This window comes from Oryx dammah, unplaced genomic scaffold (assembly GCF_014754425.2).
Source record: "Oryx dammah isolate SB20612 unplaced genomic scaffold, SCBI_Odam_1.1 HiC_scaffold_17, whole genome shotgun sequence".
Taxonomy (NCBI): domain Eukaryota; kingdom Metazoa; phylum Chordata; class Mammalia; order Artiodactyla; family Bovidae; genus Oryx; species Oryx dammah.
In genome coordinates this window covers 12,299,998-12,312,364 of record NW_024070201.1, presented here as the reverse complement: position 1 = coordinate 12,312,364, position 12,367 = coordinate 12,299,998, and positions in this window count along the sequence as shown.

Below are 12,367 nucleotides of genomic sequence, written 5' to 3'. Positions count from 1 at the left end.
AATTAGGTCCAGCAGTACACTCTTTTCTGGTCTCCAGAGCTCCATAATTTAAGGTTGCCCCCTACTTGATCTTCATAGGCTTCTCTATTGTGGCGGGTCAAACTACTAAGGGCACACTGGTTAGCTGCCAAGCTTTGCCTTGTGCTTAAGCAACCAGCTGCAAGTAGACAGTGCTGAATTCTGGTATGGCTAGCTGCGGTCCCTAGAGGGTCCCATAACCCTTAGGTGATGGCCCACTTGTGGACAGTGCCAGGGGGAACTGGGGCTAATTATTCATTTCTAAATTTTTCGTTAGTTACTACTTGAAAACGATAATAAGTTGAGCCTATAATATTTGTGAAATATATTTATCTTATACAGTTTCCCCTTAGTATTTTATTTTGTGATAATTATATACATAGTCAAAGACAGTTTGTGCTATGAAATACTGTCTTACTTACAAAGTATTTCCTTTAAATTTGACTGAATTGTGAAAATGAAGAAAATTTCTGTTATAGCTTAACATATAAGAAACTATCTGCATTATCATTGATATTTCTATGACTTTTCCCTAGTTATAGCAAACTCTGCTTCACTGGATAACCATTCCAGCTTTGGAGTTGTTCAGTTCAGTTCAGTTCAGTCACTCAGTCGTGTCCGACTCTTTGTGACTCCATGGACTGCACCACGCCAGGTCTCCCTGTCCATCACCAGCTCCTGGAGTTTACTCAAACTCATGTCCATTGAGTTGGTGATGCCATCCAACCATTTCATTCTCTGTCATCCCCTTTTTCTCCTGCCTTCAATCTTTCCCAGCATCAGGGTCCTTTTCAAATGAGTCAGCTTTTCCCATAGGTGGCCAAAGTGTTGGAGTTTCAGCTTCAACATTAATCCTTCCACTGAATATTCAGGACTGATTTCGTTTAGGATGGACTGGTTGGATCTCCTTGTGATCCAACAGGATCTCATCTTCTCAAACACCATAGTTCAAAAGCGTCAGTTCTTGAGCTCTCAGCTTTCTGTATAGTTCAACTCTCACATCCATACATGACCACTGGAAAAATGATAGCCTTGACTAGACAGACATTTGTTAGCAAAGTAATGTCTCTGCTTTTTAACATGCTGTCTAGGTTGGTCATAACTTTTCTTCCAAGGAGTAAATGTCTTTTTATTGCATGGCTGCAGTCAGCATCTGCAGTAATTTGGGAGCCAAAAAGAAATAAAGAAATAAATAAAATAAAGTCTGCTTCCACTGTTTCTCCATCTATCTGCCATGGAGTAATGGGACCGGATGCCATGATCTTTGTTTTCTAAATGTTGTGCTTTAAGCTAACCTTTTCACTCTCCTCTTTCACTTTCATCAAGAGGCTCTAGTTCTTCACTTTCTGCCATAAGGGTGATGTCATCTGCATATCTGAGGTTATTGATATTTCTCCCAGCAATCTTGATTCCAGCTTGTGCTTCAGCCAGGCCAGCATTTCTCATGATATACTCTGCATATAAGTTAAATAAGCAGGGTGACAATATACAGTCTTGACGTACTCCTTCCCCAATTTGGAACCAGTCTGTTGTTTCATGTATGGTTCTAACTGTTGCTTCCTGACCTGCATACAGATATCTCGAGAGGCAGGTTGGAGTTGTTAGAAAGTTACAATTCTCTATAGTACAAAATACAGAGTTTATGTTAAAATTTACCTGACCTCTGATTCTGGTTCAACTATTTAGTGTCCTAGGACAACCAGATTATCATGTTTGATTTTAGTTTCTCCTTTGTAAAATGTGAATTATAATATTTGCCACATAGGATTAGTGTGAAACAAAAATGAAATAATGCTCTCTGTGTTTGCTAGTACATAAATATAATAGGTTTGTTAAATAACCAGGCTGTAAATCTTGTTAAAAAAATGCAATTGTATCTGTTTATTCTAGTATTGCTTTAAATTTAATTCAGTGGTGTATTCCGTGTCCTTTGCCAGACTCTTTGATGTTTATTATTAGGAAACAGAAAGGCCTTGATATACTTTCAGTCACAAATATATCTTTAATAGATTTATTAAAAAATTATGTATCATATATATTTTTTATTTGGGGGGTTTATTTATTTTAATTGGAGGCTAATTACTTTACAATATTGTATTGGTTTTGCCACACATCAACATGAATCTGTATATTATAAAATTATAGTGTAGAGTCTAAATCTCAACTTGATTTATCATTGAATCTTTCCCCAGCCTATAAGCCTAAACTGAGGATAGGAATTGATTCCCAAACTCTTACCTCCATTATTTATAAATATTATTTTAAACCTGCTCCATGTTAAAGCAGAGGAGAGACAGGAGAGCTAAGGCATTGCAGCATTTTTATTTGAACTGGTAACTCTGTAACCTAATTTGATGTTCTTTGGGCTCTAAAGAAATTTCCTGATGAAACCTCACCTCCAGAAGAAGTTAATTAGGCCAGAGTGATACATCTCTATCCTGGGTGGTTGCCTGATGCCTACCTCCACATATGGGCAACCAATGATAAAATCCCAGAGTCCTTGGGCTGAAACTGACAGACCCTTCAGACCACCTCCTTGATGATCTCACATTAACTTTGACTCTCATGTTGCCATGGAACACTGAGGCATCCTTTACCCCAATGAACCCAGAAAAAGTAAGCCTATCACATTGCTGAAATCTCCTGTCTACCTTTCTCTGTTCCACTTTCTGAGAATCATAATCTGTTCAAACGTTAGCTCCACAGCTTCTGTGAGGCAGACAGCAGTCCTCTGTTTATCCCAACTACTGGTTAAATAATTGGTCTCTAGGAGTCTACCTTGAGCTTCATTAATGACTAAAGTTAGAAGATAACATTTTTTCTCCAAAGTTACAGTGAGATTGACTGGAATATAGTGTGGGTCTTGAACTATACAACATCTTTGTCCAAAAAATTCTCTTTATAAATCATCCCTTGCTCTGATCTTTCAAATCTTTTATATTCTTAGGATTAAGAAGAAATTTAAAAATTAAAGAAAAAGTTCTATTCTCTTCCAACTTGTGGAAATTTTGCCTATGTTGGCATTTCTGATTTATACTTGCTTAGGTATCCTGATATCTATTTTGTTTTGGCTCCTGGGTAGAAATTTAGACTGAAAGAACTCTTCTAAGATCTTTCTTATAAACCATTGAGGATGTTACTTCTTCTCTATATTAAAATCCTGATTCTGTCATATTTTCTTTTGGCATTGCTGCTGCTGCTGCTTAGCTGCTTCAGTCATGTCCAGCTGTGTGCGACTCCAGGGACTGCAGCATTTTAGGCTCCTCTGTCCATGGGATTCTCTAGGCAAGAGTAGTGGAGTGGGTTGCCATGCCCTTCTCCAGGGGTTCTTTCCGACTCAGGGATGGAACCCAGGTCCCCTGCATTGCAGGCCACCAGGGAAACCCTCCTTTGACTTTAGTTCTATCATTTAGTACTTCTTTGAGAATGCTAAAAGTTGAGAATAACGATGATGCTGAATTAAAATGTCATTTTTTCATAGCACTGGGCCATGAAATTCAGAAATACCTGACACTTACTTCATCTTCAATACTTCTCTCCCAACAAAGTCACTGATAAGAAAGTTAAATAATAATGGCATTAAAATTTTGAAGGTTGTGGTCACAAATCAAAGTACAGAATTCTCATACCAGGGAAATAAGAAAAAATTAACCCAATATTCAAACATGAGTCTCTGACTTTACTGTACTTGTTAAAGGGGAGGTCAAACTTCCCAGGATGAATTGAAATGGTGCTGGAGGATGGAAACAAGTAGTTAGACCAAATTATTTCCATGAGGTTTCATAACTAAAAAAAAAATGTGTGAAGCATATTTTAGAAACTCAACAATAATATTAGCAAGGGATGGAGGAAAGCAAAAGGACTTTATTTTCTTCAGATGTCAAGGAACATCTGTTATAATTGGTATAGTATTTTCTTTAACAGTGAAGCGATCATGTCATTTGAGATATTTTTCCATATTGGTAAGAGTATATTTATCAAATATATGTCATTAGAAGACAACCAAAGTAAATATTACTTCAACATACACTAAATAAATCATTTCTGAGTACAAGAAAAGAGATCAATTAAATAGGGGTTATCTAAGAAAATATAATAAATTAATACTTATTTTTAAAATTATAGAATGTTCCATGTCAAGAAATACATTGTTTTAGTCTCTTCAAGCTGTTATAACAAAATGCTATAGGCTGCATGATTTATAAGCAACAGAAATTTATTTCTCACAATTCCAGAGGCTGTGACATCTAAGGTCAAGATGCAGGTATGTTCAGTGTCTGCTGAGGACCCACCTCCTGGCTCATAACCACCAATCTTTTGCTATAACTTCACATAGCAGCAGGTGTGAGAGATCTCTCTAGGGTCTCTTTTATAAAGGCCTCATTCTCATTACTTAATCACCCCCAAGGGCCTCTCCTTCAAATGCCATCATACTGGAGGTCAGGCTTCAACACGTGACTTGAGGCATGCACATTCAGACCATAGCATATATACAGAAGCTTGTGCCTGTGCCAGTTGCTTAGTTTTGTCTGACTCTTTGCGACCCCATGGACTGTAGCCCATCAGGCTCCTCTGTCCATGGGATTTTCCAGGCAAGAGTATAGGAGTGGATTTCCATTTCCTTCTCCAGAGGATCTTCCCAACTTAGGAATCAAACTCACATTTCGTGCATTGGGAGGCAGGTTTTTTACCACTGAGCCACCTGGGAAACTCAAATACAGACGTAATTAAGTGCAAATTCAGTATCAGCCTCACTGTAATGGAAAGTCTTAGATTAGCTTAAAATTCCATACAAAACAAGGAACCCACAATTTCTAATAAGTAATAGAGGCTAGGCCATTTAATGGTATTATAACTGAAATAAAGATGTACTTGTGTAACAGAGAAGAGCAAACCTGACTCCATATTGGATCTCTTCCTTTACTGTAGCCTTTAAGCTCTGTTGCCTGTGTTTAGTCATATTAGCTTTGCACTATTGTAAAAGAATGTTGCCTGTAGCCTAAAATATACATGATAGTCCATTCTCAAGGCTCTGACTTTTAAAAGAATAGTATTTTTCCATTCATACAGCAATAAAAAGTTTCAGAAAATAACCATGGACTTGTTGGAGGGTTATAGGAACATTGGTACCAGACTTACATGAAAGTGAAAGTGAAGTCACTCAGTCATGTCTGACTTTTTGCGACTCCATGGACTGTAGCCTGTCAGGATCCTCTGTCCATGGGATTCTCCAGGCAAGAATACCTGAGTGAGTTGCCATTTCCTTCTCCATGAACAACTGAATAAAGACTTACATGGACAGCTGAAAAAGGATTCCTGCATCAAAAAGTCTGCAACAATCAGACACACCTCTCTTCCCTTTTAGTATAAAAGAAACCTGAATTCTAACTTGGTAAAATGGTTCTTTGGGACACGAGCACTTGATCTCCTGGCTTTCTGAATAAAGTCACTATTCTTTGCCCCAACACCTTGTCTCTCCAGCTATTGACCTGTCATGTGGCAGTATGAGCTTGGACTTGGAACACCTGTGCTCAAGGAACAAGTAAAAATTAACATTTTGACACCTTTACTTACTATAGCTGTTTGTACTTAAACAGGACTCTCCTTCTGTCTTTTTGTTTGTTTATTTTATTTTATATGTGAGCTCTATTTGTGCTGTTCCTCGCTTTCTTCTTCACTGGAATTAAGAACAAATACATACACATTAACCTAGTTTGTATAAATCATTTGATTCCAATTTACTCTGAAATCCATTCTTAAATTGGCTTCTTAATTTTTTTTTTTAATTCCAGGTTTATTGATTTGAATTTCCTATTAGTATCATTTATCTTCTGGTTCCTTGCCTTCTTGACATATATATACAAAGGCAGTTATTCCTAACCTTCTTTGGAGCATTTTAACACACAACTGTTTTTCTAAATCAGTGATTTTAACTATTTTCATATCTCCCTTGAAACTCCATTTTATTTCATCAACTTTGTACTCAGTTTAGTGTGTTAAATAATCTTGGAAATAGCTGATTAAACATAATTTCAGAAAAGCTACGTTATGCATTTTATAATGAACAACCCAGAAGATTATAGAGTTCTATCAATATATGTAGAGCATTATTATTATTAGTATCATTTATAGTGGATCACTTAAATTTTGAGATTGAGAAACAAAATAATTATAAGTGTTTTAGGATATTATCAGATTTAATTTCCTTTTTGAATCATACTCAATTTCAGTATGTAAATTGATGATGGGTAGGATTTCTTAGTTTTTTATTATGTTATCAAAAAGTATAGAATTTGGCGTCACATGGATTTGCCTCTTCCCACAGGAGTTGTATGGTTTCAAATGAGTTAACTAATATTGTTGAGCCTCTGCTGCTTCCTTTGCAAGATAAGAATAATGATATATATATTAAAATCATTTTTTTAAGTGTTGCATATGGGCAATATGACCTCACAGTCCCTCCTGTTTATTTATTAAATTGAATTCAATTTTATTAGTTAGTTGATATAGAAAAATAAGAAATATTCCTAAAATAGGATTATTTGAGTGGTCATTTATTTTTTTAAAAAGCAACTTTGTAGATACATAATTTACAAAAAATAATAAATCACCATTTTCAGAGTACAATTTGATAAATGTACCAAATATGAACTCATGGTTTCAATTGTGATACTCATCATCACCTAAAGTTCTCTCCTGACCTTTCATAATTAAGTACCTTGCAATCCCTGCTCCAGGTAACCACTGATCAAATTTCTATTGATATACATGGGTTTTGTTTGTATGTAAATATAACTGTTTGACTCTACATCTTCTGCTCTCTGGCTTCATGTACTCAGCACACAAGTTTTGAGATCCTTCCATGCTGTTGCACATAAGTAGCTTGTCACATTTTTTCTGGGTAACATTTTATTGTAAGGATATGCTATATGCTTAGCTATTGATGAGCATTTGGGTTGTTTTCTGACCTGGACTATTATGAATAAAGATCCTATGAACTTTTGTGTACATTTCTTTTTGTAGTCATATGTGATTTTTATGGCCATGCAGTTGAACTGCTCAGATATTCTTTCAAGGTAGCTTGCTCCAGGGAGCACAGGTGACTAACAGTCTCCAGCTGTCACATCTTTGGATCTGCTGAGATGGCAGTGTCGTCAGTATCATGCTTGCCCCAGGCTGTTCCTAGCCAATGACTAACCCTGATCTGAGCTATTTTTACCCAGTGCAGGACCCCTCTAACAGGCCATATTTCCTTGCTGTGTCCCATCAGTCAGGTAGAGAGTCTCAAAGCTGCAGTATGAGATGATTCCTATTTAATCCGTCCTTCATCCTATGCTTTCACAGTGGTCAGGCCTGTAATATGCTCTGAAGACTCTACCACAAAACTCCCCTCTTAATTTTTGCACTTGTTCCTTAAAATTAATTTCTTGTACATATAATTGGACTTCCCCAATAGCTCAGCAGGTAAAGAATCCACCTGTAATGCAGGAGATGAAGGAGAGGTGCGTTCAATCCCTGAGTTGGAAAGATCCCCTGAGGAGGGCATGGCAACCCACTCCATTATTCTTGCTGGGAAAATATCATGGACAGAGGAGACTGGTGGCTACAGTCCATAGGACTGCAAACAGTCAGACATAATTGAAGTGACTGAGCATGCACACACATACATATAACCACATATTAATTTTTTCTTCTCGGACAGATCAGTGATTAATCTTCTTTGGTAAACACATGGGAATTACTCCATTATGTGATATCACAGGTTGGATTTTCTGAGATAGACAGCTTCTTTGATGTAAAGTCCTTTTTTTCCTCTCTCTCTTTTATCTGGCATCAGGTGGATTTATCTTGCCCCTAGATGGATTATACTGTGACTTAACCTGGATTGTAGAGTTACAGAGATGGCAAACATGAGAGGAGGTGGAGACAGCTTTTGGGGTGGTCACCTTTGCCTTTTGAGTGAAATAATTATGCAATTTTTTTCTGTACAGGTGGGATACCAGCTTTAATAGGCAGGGATATACCACATTTATAGGCCCAGAATGCTTAGAGAAATCTGAGAAATAAACATGTTGGGATCATCCACCAAAATATTCCCATCCCATGTAGCAGGATTCCCAGTTTTCCAAATTAGGGCCATGATTTTGGAATAACACATTTGCTGAGGCTGAGTATTCAACTATCTTCATGCTCATTCACTGCATAAAAATGAAGCCTTCTTTGTAAACTACTAAAGAAACTGTATGACTTTCATATTCAGTTATCAATTACTTGTTACTTGTCTTAAGTTTTTAATTATCTTCCTATAAGGCAGCAATGAAACTTAGCAGTAAATATGTAATTTCATCATCTTTGTATGTATCATCTTGTGCACACAGACATTCTCTTTCACAAACATCACACCAACTCAAAACAGATGAAAATTTTATCAACAGGACTGTCATATTGTGCTAGAAGCTGTCTCCACCACCTACCACCAGGGTTGAAGTCTTTTTAAAAAATTAATGTATTCATTTTAATTTAAGGCTAATTACTTTACAATATTGTGGTGACTTCTGCCATACATCAACTTGAAACAGCCATGGGTGTACATGTGTCCCACCATCCTGAACTCTGGCCTACCTCCTCCCCACCCCATCCCTCTGGGTTGTCCCAGAGTACCAGTTTTGAGTGCCCTGTTTTATGCATCAAACTTGCACTGGTCATCTGTTTTACATATAGTAATATATATGTTTCAATGCTGTTCTTTCATATTGTCTGACCTTTGCCTTTTCCCACTTTGTCCAAAAGTCTGTTCTTTATATCTGTGTCTCTTTTGATGTCTTGCATATAGGGTCATTGCTACCTTCTTTCTATTTTTTTTTCTTTTTTTTTTTTAATTTATTTATTTTTAATTTTTACTTTACAATTCTGTATTGGTTTTGGCATAGATTGACATGAATCCACCACAGGTGTACATGCGTTCCCAAACATGAACCCCCCTCCCACCACCCTCCCCACAACATCTCTCTGGGTCATCCCCGCGCATCAGCCCCAAGCGTGTCATATCCTGCATCAGACAGACTGGCATTTCGATTCTTACATGATATTATACATGTTTCAATGCCATTCTCCCAAATCATCACACCCTCTCCCTCTCACTCTGAGTGCATTGATATATTGTATTGGTGTTTCTCTTTCTGGCTTATTTCACTCTGTAGAATAGGCTCCGGTTTCATCTGCTTCATTAGAACTGACTCAAAAATATTCTTTTTATAGCTGAGTAATATTCCATTGTGTATGTGTACCACAGCTTCCTTATCCATTCATCTGCTGATGGACATCTAGGTTGCTCCATGTCCTAGCTATTGTAAACTGTACTGCAATGAACATTGGGGTACATGTCTCTTTCAATTTTGGTTTCTTTGGTGTGTATGCCTAGTTGTGGGTTTGATGGGTCATATGGCAGTTCTGTTTCCAGCTTTTTAAAGAGTCTCCACACTGTTCTCCATGGTGGCTGTACTAGTTGACATTCCTACCAACAGAGTAAAAGGGTTCCTTTTTCTCCATATCCTCTCCAGGATTTATTTTCTGTAGACATTTTCATGGCAGTCATTCAGACAGCTATGAGATGGTACCTCATTGTGGTTTTGATTTGCATTTCTCTGATAATGAGTGATGTTGAGCATCTTTTCATATGTTTGTTAACCATCTGTATGTCTCTGTGGAGAAATGTCTGTTTAGTTCTTTGGCCCATTTTTGATTGAGTCATTAATTTTTCTGGCATTGAACTGCATGAGCTTCTTGTATATTTTTTACATTAATTCTTTGTCAGTTGCTTCATTTGCTATTATTTTTTCCCATTCACTTTTCTTATAGTTTCCTTCATTGTGCAAAAGCTTTTTTTTTTTTTTAATTTTATTTTTACTTTATTTTACTTTACAATACTGTGCAAAAGCTTTATGTTTAAGTCCCATTTGTTTATTTTGGTTTTCATTTCCGTTACTCTGGGAGGTCAATCATAGAGGATCTTGCTGTGATTTATGTCAGAGTGTTCTGCCTATGTTTTCATATGACAGTTTTATAGTTTCTGGTCTTACAATTAGATCTTTAAGCCATTTTGAGTTTGTTTTTGTGTGTGGTGTTAAAGAGTTATAAGTTCATTCTTTTATAGGTGGTTAACCAGTTTTCCAAGCACAAAAGTGGTGGTTGACTCCTTGTTTAAGAGATTGTCTTTTCTCCATTGTATATTTTTGCCTCCTTTGTTAACGATAAGGTGTCTTTGACAAAGGAGGTGTGTGGATTTATCTCTGGGCTTTCTATTTTATTCCATTGATCTATATTTCTGTCTTTGTGTCAATACATACTGTCTTGATGACTGTAGCTTTGCTATATAGTCTGAAGTCAGGCAGTTCCATTCTTCTTTCTCAAGATTGCTTTGGCTAGTCAAGGTTTTTTGTGTTTCCATACAAACTGTGAAATTATTTGTTCTAATTCTGTGTAAAATATCATTGGTAACTTGATGGGGATTGTGCTGAATCTATAGACGGTTTTGGGTAGTATGCTGATTGTCACTATAATGATTCTTCCAATCCGTGAGCCTGGTATATTTTTTCATCTCTTTATGTCATCTCTGATTTCGTTCATCAGTGTTTTATAGTTTTCCATAGATAGGTCTTTTGTTTCTTTAGGTAAATTTATTCCTAAGTATTTTATTTTTTTCATTGCAATGGTGAATGGGATTGTTTCCTTAATTTCTCTGTTTTTTTCATCGTTAGTGTATAGGAATGCAAATAATTCCTGTGTATTAATTTTATATCCTGCAACTTTACTATTTTCACTGATTAAGTATAGTAATTTTCTGGTGGTATCTTTAGCGTTTTCATGTAGAGAATCATGTCATCTGCAAACAGTGAGAATTTTGCTTCTTCTTTTCCAATCTGGATTCCTTTTATTTATTTTTCTTCTCTTATTGTTTGGCTAAGACTTTCAAAACTATGTTGAATAGTAGTGGTGGGAGTAGGCACCCTTGTTCCTGATTTTACAGGAAATTGATAGCTTATAGTGAACGATGTTGAATTCATGATCTCTGAAGAGGATTTAGCTTCAGGACCAGGGGTCAGGCTTGATCACTAAAGAGCTTTTGTGTAGCAGAATTTTATTAAAGTAAGAAAAGGGATGGAGTAAGCTTTTAATATAGGCATCAGAAGGGGGAGGGATAATGCCCCCCTTGCTAGTGTTAGTAAGGGAGTTATATACTTTTAAATTAATTATTACAATAAATCAAAAGAATGTCTCAAGGTTATAAAGATCTTATTAGACCCACTCCATAATTTGCATTTTAGGATAACAGGATTAGAACTTAATAATAGAAAGATTCTACCAGATCCGCTCCAGTATATACATTCTAAAATATCAGGATTAGTCAGAAGGTTTTTAGGAAGGAGAAACTGTCCTCAAGCAGGACACATTGCTGTTATATAATTCTTAGTATAGAGTTTAAACTGAGTTGTTTGTTGTGTAATCAATCAGTTTGAGGCTTAAAGAAAAAAAAGGTTTTATGTGACTAAGGAATGTAGAGTGGGAAAAACAAACAAACAAAAAAATATTTGTCCTTTCCTCCTCCTTGAGAGCCCCAGACTTCTTTCTCCTCCTCAGGGAACCTGTAATTCTTATCAGCCCACCTAAGAATTGACTCTCTCAGAATGTTTTCTGTATTTAACCATTGAGGATAATTCTTGCTGTGTTTTTGTCATATATGGATTTTATCACATTGAGTTATGTTCCTTCTATGCCTGCTTTCTGTAGAATTTTTATTATAAATGAATATTGAATTTTGTCAAAGGCTTTCTCTGCATATATTGAGATTGTCATATAATTTTTATCTTTCAATTTGTTAATGTGGTGAATTACATTGATTGATTTGTGGATATTGAAGAACCCTTGCATCCCTAGAATAAAGCCCACTTGGTCATTATGTATGATCTTCTTAATATGTTGTTAGATTCTGTTTGCTAGAATTTGTTGAGGATTTTTGCGTCTATGTTCATCAGTGATATTGGCCTGTAGTTTTCTTTTTCTGTGGCATCTTTGTCTGGTTTTGATATTAGAGTGATGGTGGTCTTGTAGAATGAGTTTGGGAGTTTACCTTACTCTGCAATTTTCTGGAAGAGTTTGAGTAGGATAGGTGTTAGCTCGTCTCTAAATTTTTGGTAGAATTCACCAGTGAAGACTTCTGGTCCTGGGCTTTTTCTTCTTGGAAGATTTTTGATTACAGCTTCGATTTCTGTGCTTGTAATAGGTCTGTTAAGATTTTCTATTTCTTCCTGGTTCAGCTTTGTAAGGTTATGCTTTTCTAAGAATTTGTCCA